Raw genomic sequence first — 17,575 nt, 5'->3', positions numbered from 1 at the left:
TGACATAATTGCCTAATATACTCATTTTTCACTTAAAGGAACTGAGACTAAAAAGAAAGACAGTAAGAGATTTCCTCTATATTAGAGAAGTAGTTAATAGTAGGATTATAACAATTACATCGTTTTCCTTTTCCTATCCCAGTTTTCTTAAAACATGAACCATGGTGTTTTCCAAAAAGCTGACGCCAATAGGATGCCACGACACAAGAACCTTTGTGTAGGCACAAAGGACAACAGCCTGTGCCAGTATTTATTATACTCTGCTAGAAGCCAAAAGTCCAGACCTTTGTTACCTAATAGAAGAGTCACTACCAAGAGATGACTATTTATATTTTAAACGTAATGAATTAAAATTAAATAAAATTAAAAATCCATTACTTTAGTTGTACTAGCAACATTTCAGTCCTCAACAGCTACCATGGCTAATGGCTACCATGGATGACAGCACAGAATATGAGCATTTCTACCCTCACAGAAAGTTCTATTGGACAATGCAGTTTTATACAATGGTTCCTCTTATTGCCCCATTTCTAACTGTAGGAGTGGGAAGAAGGAAAGGACCACCTATAGAAAATTGGCCGTGAAAAGGAAAAAGAAGAGTTGTACACATTTCAATCAAAGGTATGGTGGCTAAATGTCTGCCTCTCTCATTTCCCCTCTATGGTTTTAATAGCTGCTATTCCAAGAAGTATTATTATCTCTTAAATTAAAAAATAACTTCTGAATCAGCATTTCTCACATGTGATGACATCTTCTCAAAGCACACATGAGTCAGAAATGTTTTCCTCTAAAGATTACCCTTGGGCAGGGGCAGTGTTTGAAGAAGGAGCTTTCTATATAAATTATGTCACTTACATCAAAAGTTAACCAGAATACAGGTTCTTAGCTCTTAAAATAACTTTGGAGGGGAAAAACTTTACTGATTAAATCCTTTATGTGGTGGTTTTTCCTTAAAGGCCTGCATATCTTGGATTTTAAATAGCTTTGCTGATACAAACATACTCACGTACATTTCATTAAACGTTGCATAACATTAGTCATAATTATTTTTCTCATTCTAAAGATCTCACATAATGCTTGGCCTTAGTGCCAAGGAAATGTGGCGCTGTGTTTTGACAAACTCAGGCGATTTCTTAAGCAATGGGATTACTGAATCTTACATTCTTGACAAGTCCATGCTTCTCCATTAGAGTTGGAACTTACATAATTTTAAAAATTAGCTTCACTGAGGTATAATTTGGACAATAATATTCAGCAATTTAAAGCCACCAACTTTTAACAAATGTATAAACCCTGGCACCACCATCTTAATCGCGATACAAAATACTTGCACCAACTTCCAGGTTCTCTCACGAACCTTTGCAGTGAATTCCTTCCCTTGCCTGTACCCAGGCAACCATTAATGGGTATTCTGTGACTTTAGTTTTTCCTTCTATAGAATTTCGCGTAATGGAATAATACAGAATATGTAGTCATTTGTATCTGGACTCTTTCACTTAGCATAATACTGTTGAGATTCATCCATTTTGTTGTCTGCATAAGCAGTTTGTTTCTTTCTATTGCTCAGTGGTACTGTATTTTACATAATTAATTTGCCCACTTCCATTGGTGGACTTTTGAGTGGTTTCCAGCTTGGGGCTAGTAAGAATGAAGCTGCTATGAACCTTTGGGTACAAATCTTTCTCTAGGCATTAGTCAACATTTAATTACCCTTGGGCAAGTACCTCTGAGTGGGTTTGTTAGGATTTATGGTAAGTGTATATTTAACTTTTGAACCAACTGTGTTTTCCAAAGTGGTTGCACCATCTTGCATTAGCAACAGCAAAGCATAAGAGGTCTAGGTCCAGCAGACCCTTACCAATGCTTAGTATATCAGTCATTTTAATTTTATTCACTGCTGGATGTGTAGAAGTTTCACACCATGGTTGTCATTAGTATTTTGCAAATTGTCTGAATCTCTAGTTCATTTTTCAAATTTGGATTATTTATTTTCTCATTAAGTTGTAAGAGTTTCCTTATACATACTGGGCACAAGACCTTTAGTAGATATATGTCTTGTAAATATCTTCACATAGCATCCGGCTTGCTTTTCCATTTTCTCAACGATATCTTTGAAGGGCAAACATTTTTGATTTTGATACAGTCCAATTTATCAAATTTTCTTTTATGTGCTGTTGGTATTTTAACAAATCTCTGCTTAATCCACGTTCTCAGAAATTATCTTTCACAGATTTTCTTCTAGAGGTTTTAGGTTTTTAGCTCTTAACTTTAGGTCCATGATCCATTTCACTTAATTTTTGCATATCGATGTCCAATTTTTCCAGCACCATTTGTTGAAAGGACTGTCATTTCCTCAATGAATTACCAACTTGTTGAAAGTTCATTGACAATACATACGTGGATCTATTTCTGGTCTCTGCTTTCTGTTACATCGATTTATATGTTTATTCTTGTACAAACACCACACTGTCTTGAATTTAGATACTATGTCTTCCAACATTGCTCGTCTTAAAACTGTTTCACCTTTTCTAAATCCTTTGCATTTCCTCATAAATTTTAAAACCAGCTTTTCAATTTACACAATAAAAGCACAATAAGATTTTGATTGGATCTGCATTAATCTATAGATTGCAATAGCCAGCCCTAGTGTTCTAGTGGTTAAGGTTCAGGGTTCTCACCACCATGGCTCAGGTTCATTTCCTGGTCAGGTAACCACACCACCCATGCATCTGTTGGTTGTCATGCTGTGTTGGCTGCATGTTGCTGTGATGCTGAAAGCCATGCCACCAGTATTTCACATACCAGCATGGTGATCCATGGTGGACACATTTTATCAGAGCTTCCAGACAAAGACAGACTAGGAAGAAGGACCTGGCCACACACTTCTGAAAAAAATTGGCCATGAAAACCCTATAAAGAGCAGTGGAGCATTGTCTGATACAGTGCAGAACAGTGAGAGGATGGCACAAAAAGACCAGGGAGGCGTCCAGTGTGCTGTACACAGCATCCCTAGAAGTCAGAATTGACTTGAGGGCACTAACAACAAATAGATAGCAATGCATATGGTATAGCTGAATTTTTATGAATATTTATCTGCATTGGTATAGGTCTCTTTAATTTTCTCAGTAATATTTTGTAGTTTTAAACCTTCAGCTCCTGCATATATTTTGTTAAATGTATTCTTATTTCATATTTATGATGCTACTATAAATTATATAATTTCAATTTCTAATTATTAGCTGATAGTATATCACAAAGCAATTGAATTTTTTATAATCACTATGTATCTTCAAATCATAAGAACCTCACTTAGCAGTTCTAGAAGTTCTTTTTAAAATTTTAATCAGCATGTTCCATATAGATAATCTTGTTTATAAAAAAGAAAAAGAAAAAGAAGGAAAAGGCAGCTTTAATTCTTCCTTTCTAATCTGTATGTCATTTGTTTATAGCATTACTTTTATTAGAATATATTATTTATTTATATATTATTACCTTTCACAGTGGCTAGTACAATGACAACTAAAAGCACTAAAAGTGGTAAGAGTAAATATCCTTGAGGGGAAAGCATTCAGCCTTTCACCACTATGTATGATGTTAGATTTAGATTTTCTTAAGATGCTTTATGTCATGTTGCAGCAATACCTTTTACTCCTAGTTTTTATCATGAACACATGTTGAATTTTATCAAATGGCTTATCTATATCTATTGAGATAAATTTCCGGAAAAAAACTGTAGTCAGTTAACATGTTTCTTTACAGTGATTGATTTTCAAGTGTTAAACCTTGGAAATCCCATGCAATCTTGAATTTATGGGGTAAAACCCACTTGGAAATAATGTATTATCATTTTTACAAATTGCAAGATTCAATTGCTAAAATGTTATTGAGAATTTTTGTGCCTAAGTTTGTGAGAGATATTGGTCTTTGGTTTTATATTTTGGAATGTCTTGATTGGTTTTTGTAAAAGAGTAATGATGACTTCTTAAATAAGCTAAGAAATGTACCATTCTCTTCTATCCTGGAAGAGTTCCATCCTCTTCTGCTCTGGAAGAGTAGAATTGGTATCATTCTTTTTCCTTAAGTATTTGTCAAAATTCACTACTAAAGCCAACTGGGGTTGAAGTTTTCTTTGTTGGAAGATTTTTAATTACAAGCTTAATTTCTTTAATGGATATAGAATTACTCAGTTTATCTGTCTCTTCTGGGTGAGCTTGGATAGACTGTAACCTTCAAAGAATTTGTCCATTTCATCCAAGTTGTCAAATTTATTGACATAAAGTTGTTCATTGTTTTCTGTAATTATCCTTTATTTCTGTAGGTTCTGTAATGATGTCTCCTCATTCTTTCCTAATATTGATAAATATTGATAAAATTTACTGTTCCTAATCAATCTAGTTAGAGGCTTTTTGATATTATTGGTCTTAGTAAAGAACTAGGTTTCAGTTTCTAAAAACTGATCTTCATTACAGTTTTTTTTCACTTAACTAATTTATGCTCTTATCTTTATTTTCTTCTTCCTTCTGTTTACCATCAGTTTGATTTCCTTTGTTTTCATACTTCCTGAGGGAAGACCCAAAAATCATTGATAATAGATGTTGCTCCATCCCTAATACAAGTAAACAATGCTATAAATTTCCCCTAAGCGCTCCATTAGCTGCATACCATAAATTTGGATAAAGTTCTGCTTTTATTGTCATTCAGGAGAAAATATTTTAGAATTTCCCTTTTGATTTGTTTTTTGATATCCAGAGTCATTGAGAATTATATTGCTTAAAGTCCAACATAATTTTCCATGTATCATCCAGTTACTGATTTTTAGTTTGATTCTAATGTGCTCATGGATCACACAAGCATGATTTCAATCCTTTTTAATGTATTGAGAATTGGTTTACTGCTGGTCTATGTTTGGATTCCCCATCACTGTGCTATATCTTAAAAACTACCTCTAGCGAACTGAGGCAATCAGAGGACTCATCTGATTTATTCCCTTTCTCTGAGCAATTACAGTCCTGCTCTGCCCTCTGCCTGTTGTCCACTGTTTGAAAACTTTAGTTTCTAATTTTTGTCTGGCTTTATTGTTTAAAGCAAGGGGGTAAATCAAATACCTTTTTTTCCATCATGGCTGGATAGTAAAGTTCCCTATATCATTTTTCAACCTAAAATTAAAATTCACCTGTTTATCAAATCTTGGTCAAATAAGAGACATATATGACAGAAGCTCTCTAACAATCTGTACACAATTTCCAAAATTGGTATTAGATGTTATGGTTAAAAACTCTGTCATGAAAGAAGAATTCACATAGTCACACATTTTGCTTTGGTTTGTATTTATAGTCCCAAAAGTAATTATTTGGGGATTTGGAATTATACCTTCATCCATGGACTTATCATCTAAGATTTTGTTTCCCCACTATGAAATGGAGGATTTATGATTTCCATGATGGAGCTTTATTTTTGTAGATATGCTTTTTTTTAAGTAGGGGCTGACCCTTTGGAATTAAGAAATAAAAGCATTCAAATGAGTTCTTAATTTGAATGAATCATGCTTTATATTATTCTAGTCCATTTTTTAAATTCAGAAAATGTTTAAATCTGGCTCGAACCATTCATGCAATGATTTAAAATTTTCTCTTTAAATCCTAAATGAGAAGTTTTCATCATGCCTTTGTATTATATAGTGTTAACACTAAAACTCAGACAAAAATCATGAAGAACAAATATTCATATTTCTTACTCACTTCATCACTGCTAGTTCTTCAAATTATTATGCCTCATAGAGTTTTCAAACATTGCTAATAGTTAGGAGTGTTATATGATTGCATTTAAGCTCAAGGCCAGCTATTTTTAATGTTGGATATAATGACATCTGGCATTGTAGGTCTTTGTACTTTCACATACACACAAACACACACAAAATCACATTTCCTCTGCTCAATAATCCAAAAAAGGTAGCATTATCATCCCCATTTTTTTAAGTGTTAATGGAGCCACAGAATTATTAAGCAACTTGCCCAAGTTCACACAATTACTAAGTCACAGGACACAAAGCCAATGTCTGGTCTCCTGACCATATTGCTCTTTCCAGTCTTCAACAGCTGGCTAATAACGACCTCAAGGGTACCAGAGCAACTTCTGAGATTTCTCCTTTTATATACAATAACCTCGTACAGTAACTCTTTGTATACAATAACCTTGTACAATAATAACTCTTAAAGACTAGATATTCATCTGCCAGACGGTTCCACTGCTTAGGTGGATCCCAGTCTCATCTTAGAGACTCTGGGGTTCTTCAGTACCTTAGTGTTCCTCTCCTGCTAGTAAATTAACATTGGCCTCTTGCTTTCTGGTCTTTAAAGCCAAGTCTCTAGTTTTTAGCATTCAGGCCACTATGAAAGGAACATTTTCTTCACTTGGCTTCCAAGATATCTGATTGTCCCTTCTCCATCTTATTTGCTATCTCATCTCTCCAAATATAGTGAATTACTCCAGGGCTCACTCACAGGACCTCTTCTCTTTCCCATCTACATTCTCCCCTAGAGATCTCATCTAGCTTATGGCTTTAAATGATATTGATATGCCAGTAACTCCCAAATCCAGACTTGTACATGCAACTGACTATGCAATGTTTCCACTTGCATGCCCAAGAAACATCTCACATTTAACATGTCCAAGACTGAGCTCTGATTCCCCTCCCAAATATAACTCTTACAGTCTTCCTCATCTCAGTAAATAGCACCTCCACTCTTCCAATTGCTCACATCAAAAGGCTGAGAGTCATTCTTGCCTTTCTCTCTCACACAGTACATATATCACATGAAAGGAAATGCTTTGGACTTGACTTCCAAAATAAGCTACATCCAGAATATGACCACTGTTCCCTGTGTCCACTGCTAACACCCTCATCCAAGCCACTACCATCTCCAGCCTAGACTACTGCCCTGCATCCCACCTGCCTGCCTTCAGGCCATCCTCAGCACAGCAGCCAGGGTGATCCTTTTGAGCCATGTTAGATCACATCATTCCGCTACTCAACACCTTCCAGTGGCTCCCCTCCTCACTCAAAATAAAAGCCACAATTCTTAAAGCTTTACAGACCATGACTCCTGTCAGCTGTCTGATCTCTTTTCCATTACTCTCCCCTGAAGCTTACTCCAATCTGGTCATCCTGGGCTCCCTGCTGTTATTCAAGGCTGCTAAGCATGCTCCTGCCTCAGGGCCTTTGCACTTGCTCTTCCCTCTGCCTGGAACAGTCTTTCCTCAGTTATCTACATGGCTTGACCCCTTACATCTTTTAAGTCTTGACTCAATGGATCAGTCTGAATGAGTTACAATCCAGTCAGGAAAACAGAAACCACCCTAGGTAGTTCAAATAGAGACAATTTAATATAGGGAATTGGTTGTAAAGGTAACCTTAAGAACTGACAAAGCAAAAGAATGAAGGTTGGGGCCTAGGAGAGTAAAAAGGAAGAATGCATGACACACAGAGAGGAGAAGCTGCTAATAAGCTGGGCTGGAGCCCCTAAGCCTGTGCCTGTACTGCGCTCTTCTCCAGCAGCTGTGACTCATGCCAGAATTGCCCAGAAGCACTGCCTGCTCCCAGGATGGGGAGTTAGAGTCACCTCAGTCCTCAACCACACTGTTGGAGGCATGACCACAGTCTTCCCTACTCCCCCAGCCTCCTCAGCAACTGCTGGTTCCTCCCATTCACACATGTCCATAGGAGCCCAGCTGGTACAGAAGACCGAGAAATTGTTCTGACTCCCTCACCAGTAGCACAGAGCAGAATGAAAAGGGGCAAGTGTGGGGCAGAGAGGCGACAGGTAAACATCGGGCACACCTGGTTACCCGATGACAGTTGCAGGACACCTCCCCCGCTTAACTCATCCTCTGCTTTATATATTTCCTCAGCCCTTATCACTACGTAACCCACTCTCTATTATAACATTTTATTATTGTTTGTACCCCCTAATAGAATATAAACTCAGTGTGGGCCAAGATTTCCACCTGTTTTGCTGACTGGGGTAACTGAAGCCATTCTTGGCACATAATATGCACTCCATAGTGACTGAATTATTAAGGAAGTGGACCTCTGCTGCTATCCTCAAACAAGCAGAAGCTAAGACACTGTGGGCTGAAGCTGGGGAATCGGGTGGCACAGAAATCAGAACCACAGCTGAGAGTGACAGTCGTGAATCAGCTTCTGAGAGCTGCCAGGAGCACTCTGGCAGCCGCTCCTGGCATCGGGGTCTCGCCCCATTGATTCCATTTCATAGGGCTTGTAGTCTATCTCACACACGGCCCCGAGGTGCTTTCAAGGTGGGAATGCTCAAATAGCATGACCACAACTTAGCCACATGACGGACTGAAGGAATCTATTCATCGTGGTGAGCTAGCACACAAGGTCGCCGTGCTCTCCCTTATAAATAAGAATGCTTCCTGCCTCATGCAATGCTTGTGATTGGGCTCGTGGGGGTCCACCCTGGAGTCACATGAGGAAAATGGGAAACAAAACGAGAAATTGAAGAGTAACTCCTCCTGAGGCCAGAGTCTACCGCTGGCCCTTCTTTACTAGATATTTAAAAAGTTTCAGGAAAATAAAAAAGTTAAGGTGCTGATTAAATTGGGAGATGAACTAAAATTTAGAAATTTCAGTGGAGTTTTTTTTTGTCATATCGGTAACAGAAAAATATCAGCACTGCTGTCTGCTGAAGCTGGCATCATGCTTCACCTCTCAAATGTAACATGCTTGCTACCCTTGCCTTGATATAGAAGACGATGAGAGGTCATAAATCCTAGAAAAATGCTGCCTAATTACACTTTTATTCACCCCACATTTAATCTCCAACTCTTTCTTTACACATAAAATACGGACAAGATTTTTATCTACCTTCAGTGTGAGAAATGGATGAATTGCCCATTCAATGCTTAGAAAGACCATGATATGCTTAAAGATAAATAAAATACAATAACATACCATTTGAGGCCAAATGAAATGAAGGTTTTAAATCAGAATATTGACAATAACTTTACAATATCTTATGCCTAGTTTTAGTGCAATTACATTGTACCACTTCACTTATAATAAAGTATTCCATTTGCAGCCTTAAAATAATAAAAACTATTTCCCCACCAAGACAAATCAATAAAAAAAATGAAATTTTATCCTAAGGTAAAATATAGATGTCCAATCTTAAAAATTATTTCATTAGGAGCCCCAGAACGCAAAAGTAATACAAAAGTTATTGATAATTCTCAAAACTCAATAAATCATTTTCATCAGAACCTAATCATTGTTTATAAAAAACATACAACAGGGACCCTTGTAGCTCTCATCACTGCAAGATCAATAACAACATCAAACTACAATGTAGGTATTAGAACCAATTCACCCAATGAATAATGCATAGTGGTTTGACACTGCATTTTCTTCTGACACCTCTACGCAGTCATGAACGATCGTTACATACCTACACTGAAGAATTGGAAAGTTGTGTTTTTTGATATTCTGTTTTTTCAGACAGAAAACTAGCAACAGACTGTAAAATCAAAAATCTTATTCCCAAATGCAGTTTTTAATGTAAAAAACAGGCAGCGTGCCTGTACCTTAGTTGCTTCACTTGCAAATAGGTTCAAATATTTTGCCCCTGTGATTTTGACATTACATTATCTGAAACATTTGGTCATATGCATGATAACAAAAGCCAAATTATTGATGGAACAAAGAACTTTCTAAGGATCCATAACAACACTTTTCCTCCCCAAGTAAACTCACAGAAGGATAATTTATATCCTGTTATGAAACCAAAGAGAATCACACTCACTTTATGTAAATTTTAGTTTTCACAAAGAAGAGCACTGAGTTCAACTGTTTTTAACAGTTTGTGGTATCTAGCTATACTTCAAGTGATTCATATGAAAATATTAAAACTAAATATTAATGGGAATTTCATGCAATCTTTTTTCTTTTCTTTTTTGTTTTTTGCTGAGGAAGATTAGCCCTGAACTAACATCTGTTGTCAATCTTCCTCTTTCTATGCATGAGGAAGATTGGCCCTGAGCTAATATCTATGCCAATCTTCCTCTAATTTATATGTGGGTCTCTGCCACAGCATGGCTGATGAGTGGTGTAGATCCACGCCCAGGATCCAAACCCAAGAACCCAGGGTGCCAAAGTGGAACGTGCCAAACTTACCCACTACACCACAGGACCAGCCCCAATGCAACCTATTTTTAATGAAAATAAATTTTCCTAATTCTTCCTTGGAGAAATAGGCCAGTGTCATGCAACGACACACATTTACGATTTAAAAAGGTCAAATGGCAGATCTGAGACTAGACAAACAGGGAGAAACACTGGGAGCAATTTTAATCAAAGTTTATGTACTCTAAGACTCTGAAACCTTACTGGGATGCTGGAAATCACCTACTGCAGCCCCTCCTGTGGTAAGGAGGCTCCTAGATCCTAGAGAAGAGGCAAAATCCAGCCAGGGCCATGAGACCACATGACTGCCTGGGGCATCAGACAGCCAAAACCTAGACAGAAAGTGGAGCACCAGGGGACACGTACAAAACTGTGGAACAGGTGTGGGGTTGTGGCACAGCAATGACTCCCTTGGCTCCTTTCTCATCCTTATTTTCTAAAAGGTTATAGTTCACTGTGCCTGGGAGGGTAACGGAGGCTGCCCAGGTTATGCCTTCTCCAGCCCCAAGAGGAACAGGCAACAGGCCAAAAATGCCAGTGGTCCCAGGGAGCATGAGGAAGTCAAGAGAAGAAAGGTAAGACGCAGGACAATGGGCAGGATTAACAGCTAACGGGACAACAGGAAATGTGTGCAAGGCCACCTTATAGACTGCTAGAAAGATAGCCTCTCAGAGGCGGGAGAGGCTGGAGCTCCCACAGGTTAATGTGAAGAAGAGCCAACAGAGAGTTATAAAACATGCAGTATATTTTTATTGTCAACATTTAACAAATCAAAGCTTTTTACACACACATGAATACAACAGAATATAATTATTTGATTCAAAAGAAAAATATGGGATCCATGAAAAATAATCATCCATACCATGGTATGGGAATAGAACCCAAGTTTAAAATCCTATGTTGGACCCTTTCAGTCATGATTCTTTCAGTCACCTAAGACTACATGTGGAGATAAAGGGAGCTGTTGAAACTCAAGGGCCAAATGCCCCTCCTCAGTCCAGCCCCAGTGATGGCCCAAGCTGGAACAGCCATTCCGATTCCCTCAGATGCCCCTCCCAAGATCTGGGGACAAATGTTGCTAATCCTCTCTTAAGCTTCCATTGAGCTCCCCCATAAGTTCTAAAACAATTCTCAGACCAATCAATGAATCCAAAGTGGAAAGACACTCAACGGGAATGCCACGGATTCAGAGAGAAAGATCTCAGGGACCTGAGAGTGAAATGAATAGCACCTGCCTGATTCTGCAGGGAGGAGTAATCAATCTTAGGTATTAATACTCAGTGCCGCCGGCAAAGACACTGAAGGAAGGCCTCCCAGTGAATCATGATTTTAAGACTCCAAGGCAACTAGAGCCTGAGTATGGCCTGACTCACCCCATTGACAGTCTTCCTCTGTGCATCATGTGAAATTGCTCCCCATAAACCAATTCCTATAACTGGAGCTCGCTCTCTAAATAGCAAGCATGCTGGGTAAACTTTAATCAATAAACAAACAAAAGCAGAATGTGGCACTATCGCCTTAAGTGGACATTAAACATTTAAAACTCATTTCAGAGATGGTTATGAGACTCAGTGAGCATGCTGAGAAACATGCTGTCTTGAAGGGTCACTAGGTTTTCCCTCTTTATTGGAACAGACATTTAAGCAAATGACAAGGACATAAGTGTGAACGGCGTGTCTGTAATGGGTCAGAGTGTTTTAGCAGCCACTGCACAATCAGGGATAAATATTCCAGAACATGCAGTCAAGGGAGTAACCTTGCAAACACAGCAAGCTGTTAGAACGTGTTGAGCAATGAACTCTGCTAGGCAGGAGGAGCCCGCGGTGGCAAATATTTTACCCAGGCTGGGAAAAAAAGATCCCGCCAGCACCTTCTGCCTAGCCAGGTAAATCGAATCAAGCTTCAATAAAATGTGCTTGGTGGTACTAAAACATCACTGGAGCATCTGGTCCACTTCATTAGTAGCCTCTTGGGCAGATGCCTCCCATGTATAACACTAAATCATGAAATTTTAAATGCACGTGGAAATCAAGATTTTAAAAGTCAAGATTATCCAGTCCTTCCTTTACTTCTGCCTTATCAGTGTTTCATCCTGCTTTCTCACACTTTCTTGTAGAGCTTTGTCTTACATGAAGAAGTAAGCGTTCACGTAGTGGAGCAGTGGCCACCTGCTCAGCTGTAACGTGAGCCATTTTAGGGACTGACTGGGCTCCTCACATCCACAGGGAATTTTTCATGTGTGTTTTTGATCAACATTCTTATTCCTTCTTCAGAGAAGCACTTCCTTCCTAAAGCCCCCATCTTCTTGGCCTGCGGCCTGCCCACTCCTTCTCAGCAGAGATGGAGGTCCTCAGGAGCTCCCTCCCCTTCCAGCCACCCCCACCCGCTAACTTTCCGGCATCCTGGGTACCCTGGCCTCCCTCCCTCCAGGCTCACTGGAGGTGGTGGCTGCTTCCTGGAAGATAATCCCCCACCTGTGCCCAGTATCCCACCACCCCCCACAGCCCTAGGGACTTTGCCTAATCATCTCCAGCTCTCTCGTCTCTCTTCAGCCCTTGCCTACATCTGGCTCTTCCCTATTACCATTTAAGGATGATTAAGCAATGCTCTCTTAAAAGCAGTCCCTTGTCCTCAGGTCCCTGCTGGCTGAGACAATCATTCTGTCCTTTTATATCTATTTATTCACGTCACATTGATCATCCCACCGAGTTTCCTCCTCCTGCACTGCCCTGAACCTGCTCTGATAAATGCCAGTTGCTATGGGTTGAATTGTGTCCCCCCAAAAGATATGTTGAAGTCCTAACCTCAGGCACCTATGGATGTGACCTAATTTGGAAATAGGGTTTTTGCAGATGTAATTAGTTAAAATCAGGTCATGCTAGGTGAGGGTGGGCCTAAATCCAATATGTCTTTATAAAAAGAGGAGTAGATAAAAATACACAGACACACAGAGAGGAGGCCATGTGACGACAGACACAAAGGTTGCAGTGAGGCATCTACAAGCCAAGGATTGCCAGAAGCCACCAGAAGCTAAGAAGAGGCAAAGATGGATTCTTCCTAGAGCCTTCAGAGAGAGCACGGCCCTGCTGACATCTTGATTTTGGACTTCTAGCTTCCAGAACTCTAAGAGATGATATTTCTGTTGTTTTACGTCACCAGTTTGTGGTATTTTGTTACAGCAGCACTGGGAAACTAATATACTATTGCTCACAGAACTTCTGGGAGGGTGACCATCTGTCTCAGTTCTCCCAGAACATAGGAAGTCCTGGGCAAACCAAGATGAGTTGGTCACTCTACCTTCTGGCCCACATCTGCTTTGAACTCGCTGCATCCTCAGAAACTCTGATGGCCACCTTTCTCACGAAAAGCCCTTCTTTCTTGGCTCCCGTGATGCCTTGCTCTCAAGGAGATAATTCCATTTGATGCCAGACAGGAACTCAGCTTTCTCAATCTAAAATCTTCACATCCCTCACATTTGCTTCCCCTTCTTTATTCCAACATCCAAGAACTTGGAGATTGCACTCAGTGCCTCCTCTTCCTTCCTGTCCTACATCCCTGAAATCATCAACGCATCCTTCAAATTTTTAGAATCTACCCAATTCTTTCCTTTTCTGCTACCATTTCCTTAGCTCAGTTCCTCATCTCTGCTCCCTTTGATCACAGCAACAGCCTCAGAATGGGCTCTCCCTGCCACCATTTTACCATCGTCTGAGCTGAGCCTATCCTGATAGAAGGGAAATTCTTAACATGCCTTTCGATGCCATGCATTACAGAATCCCCACTAACCACTGTAGCCTCATCTCCCTGTACCGCCCCACTGCAGCGTAAAGTAAGATTTCATGACTTGCTGTACATGACATGTGCCAGGACTTGCTATGCTCCCCTACCTCACATCAGGGCTTTTGTACTTCTCTTTCCTCTCCCTGGAATACCTCTCCCTTCCTGAGTTCATATATACCTTCTAAGAATCATTTGAGACTCAGCTCTGACATTGTCTCATCCTCGACACCTTCCTTAACCACTCTCCCACGGTCCAGGCTATCTGGTTCAGATGTCCCTCTCCTGGGCTCCCACAGCATCCAGCAAAGACACCCATAGGATGCTTAACAGAATGTGATGCAATGGTACTTTGGATTTATATTCCTAAAAACGTTCAAAACCCTTAACAGGAAGTGTGTTTTTTGCCTCTATCCCCTCAATATTTAGCACAGACCCTGGTACATAATAGGCACTTATTAAATGTTTGTTGGATGTTCACTCCAAATTAAAAACATGCAAATCAAAAATATGGTGAGATGCCATTTATGAACTATGGGATTAGCCCAAATCCCAAAACCTGACAGTGCACTCTGCTGGAAAGGCTAGTAAAAAACAAGACTCATATCCAGGGCAGTGAGAATGCAAAATGGTGTAACCTTCATGAATAGGAATTGGACACTATCAAGGAAAACCACATATGCATTTACCCTTTGACCTAGAAACCCCAATTCTAGGAATCTCTCCCAATGGGACCCTTGCAAAAGTATCAAAAGACGTTTTCAGGAGGCACTACTCATTGTGACACTATCCATGATCACAAACAACAGAAAATAACCTAAACATGTCTCAATAGGGAGTTGTTGAGTAGACTAAGTTTCATTGCATAGTGGAGAGCTATGTGGCTGTGAAAAAGAGTGACATAATATACTACTAGAGAGTGGATTCCAGGACATATCATTATGTCAAAAATGCTATGGGCCGGCCTGGTGGTGCAGCGATTAAGTGCGCACGTTCCACTTTGGCAGCCCAGGGTTCGCCGGTTCTGATCCCCAGTGCGGACATGGCACTGGTTGGCAAGCCATGTTGTGGCAGGAGTCCCACATATAAAGTAGAGGAAGATGGGCACAGATGTTAGCTCAGGGCCAGTCTTCCTCAGCAAAAGGAAGAGGATTGGCAGCAGTTAGCTCGGGGCTGATCTTCCTCAAAAAAAAAAAAAAAATGCTAGACAGAGAAAAGTTTGTGTATATGCCACTTTTTATCTAAGAAGGGAAGGTATGACTATATGTGTGAGTGTATACATAGTTTTTTATATTAAAAAAGAAGCATAAACCATAAAACATAAGTAAAAGGCCAGCTAAATGTAGAGAGAAAGAACAGGACAAGGAACACAGGGAGTAAATCCAGTTTCTCTGAACATCCCTTGTTTAATTAATTTGACTTTGAAACACTACATAATAATGTAAAGTAAATTTTACAGATCTCTAGAAATCAAAAATGAAATTAAACAAATGAAATTAACTGGGTTTTGAGTTGGTGGCATAACCATACGAAAGGAAATTATTTCAAGTGACTTCAAAGCAGTAACTTTGCTTTAACTTCCCAATGAAATTTATACTCTGAGAACTAAAAGAAGAGAAAAAAAAAATCATCTTAAAGGGTTTCCAGTAGTCGAAAATGACTGGAGTTGCATGAAATTGTTATTCTGAAACAATTGAGTATGTGTTTAGGGAAAGACAAAGGAATAATTATGCTGGCGGCAGAGACTAAGGATTCTGTGCACGGGAGAAAAAGATATAAGATGGAAGAGGTTCAGAAAAACCCTAGAGTCGTGAGGATGAATTGGAAGGATCCAGAAGAACTTACGGTGTATTTTTAAAAACGGTTTTCTCAGTTCTGTCCATTGAAAAGACCTAAATCTGAGCACCCCCGTGCGCAAATCAGGCCAAAATGACTGATTCTCAAGTCTACGAAAGGCAATGGCTAAGAGGAGTCCAGAACATCTTACTATCCCAGATAGTAGGCATGGTATCAAAGGCAACTTGAGTTGTGCCAAAACTCAGGATCACCCTCAAAAGGCTCCGATGGACTTGAAATGTGATGACGTCACCATTTGTAAAAACAAGTTGCAATTGTTTGAATTTACCAAATATTGAAATCCATGTATTAGTAATGATTCTAATAAGCAAAATTTTAAAAAAGCAAACACAACATCTTGTTTGTCCCCTTTAAATTATGTTAGAGAACTAGCTAACTAGTGTCTTTTTAAAAAAACTGGTAAAAGGAAGAAAAAAAGCATTTAGTCTGCCTTTCCTTTATGAGCTGTACCCTCAGAGTATTTGATGAGGAAAATAGTTGATGAGCGAAAGTTACTTTATATAGAAGTATTCTTGCCATTAAATGAAGAAAAAACAATGAAATCAGGAAATCCCAGTTTTGCATCCAAGAATGAATCAGTAGATTTAGGCAGTGATCATCGATTGATGCTAATTTCACACCTGGTTATCATCTGCCTCCCACTGGAAGACCATGGCACCATCCATGACACATCTGAGACCAAAAGATCCAAACCTGAATCTAAGCAGCCTCTCGATATTACTATGAATTTACAAAAATACTCGGGACAGAAGAACGTTTGAATGACACCAATGGGATACACTTGGCAAAATCCAGACTTGGAAACTACAGGACAAAGAGCTCAGGTTTCCTTAATAATTAATTTGCAAGGGGAGCAACAACAACAACAACAACAAAACAGTAAAAAATTAAAAGAGATTCAAGAGATAGATTAATCAATTGCAGTGTAGGAACTCTACTTAGATCCTTATTCAATCCAACTGCTAATAAAATCATGCATGAGCATTCACGAGGCCATCAGGGGTCTCGCTCACTCACTGGATGTGTGGTGACTGTATGGAACTGTTTCGTGTTTGTTTTCTTTGATGTGTTTGGGTTTTTGTCTGTTTTAGGTTTTTGGGGTTTTGTCTGTTTTCTTTGATGTGATAATGGTATTGTGAATTCCCTTTCTTTGATAGCCATGCACGGAAATTTTATAGATAAAATTATATGATTTCCTGAATTTGCTTCAAAATAATTTGGTGGGTGTGGGGGAACATAGGTGCAGATTTAAAAGCAGAAAGGTGGGCCATGAATTAATAAATGTGGGGGCTGGGTGTTCCTTAGACTATTCTTTCTGTCTTTGTATATATTGGAAACTTTTCATGATATAAAGTTTAAAAAATAACAAAACATAAAACTATTTATTAGATGAATTATTAAAATACAATGTCTGATTGATGATACTTAGCTTAATAATATAACGTAAGTTCCTTGAGGACGAGGCAAAGACTAATTTACTTTTCATCCTGAATACTTAAAGGGCCTAGGGTATAAAGAACCCTAAATAAATTTTGATGGATGAAAGAATAAGTGAGTAGATAAACATGCTAATTAATTAATTATACATACTAATTAACTAATCCTACAGATCTGTGGAGATATTCGAGACATTAAACAATTCTGTCTGCCATGCAATGCCAGATAGAGACAAAGGCTTCAGTTTTGTGGCAAGACTAAGGCATTGTTGGGAAACACTGAAGTGAAGAATTTTTGTTTTAC

General features: G+C 39.0%; 1 protein-coding gene across 4 annotated transcripts in view; it reads right to left on the bottom strand.

Moving 5' to 3' along the window:
• SEMA5A (semaphorin 5A) overlaps window positions 1-17,575 on the bottom strand; it is a 460,083-nt gene that overhangs the window by 277,305 nt on the left and 165,203 nt on the right. The window lies entirely within an intron of this gene.

The sequence above is a fragment of the Equus asinus genome, chromosome 10 (genome assembly GCF_041296235.1).
Source record: "Equus asinus isolate D_3611 breed Donkey chromosome 10, EquAss-T2T_v2, whole genome shotgun sequence".
Lineage (NCBI taxonomy): Eukaryota > Metazoa > Chordata > Mammalia > Perissodactyla > Equidae > Equus > Equus asinus.
The sequence above is the reverse complement of the archived record's forward strand: the minus strand, read 5'-3'. Positions and strand labels throughout refer to the sequence as shown.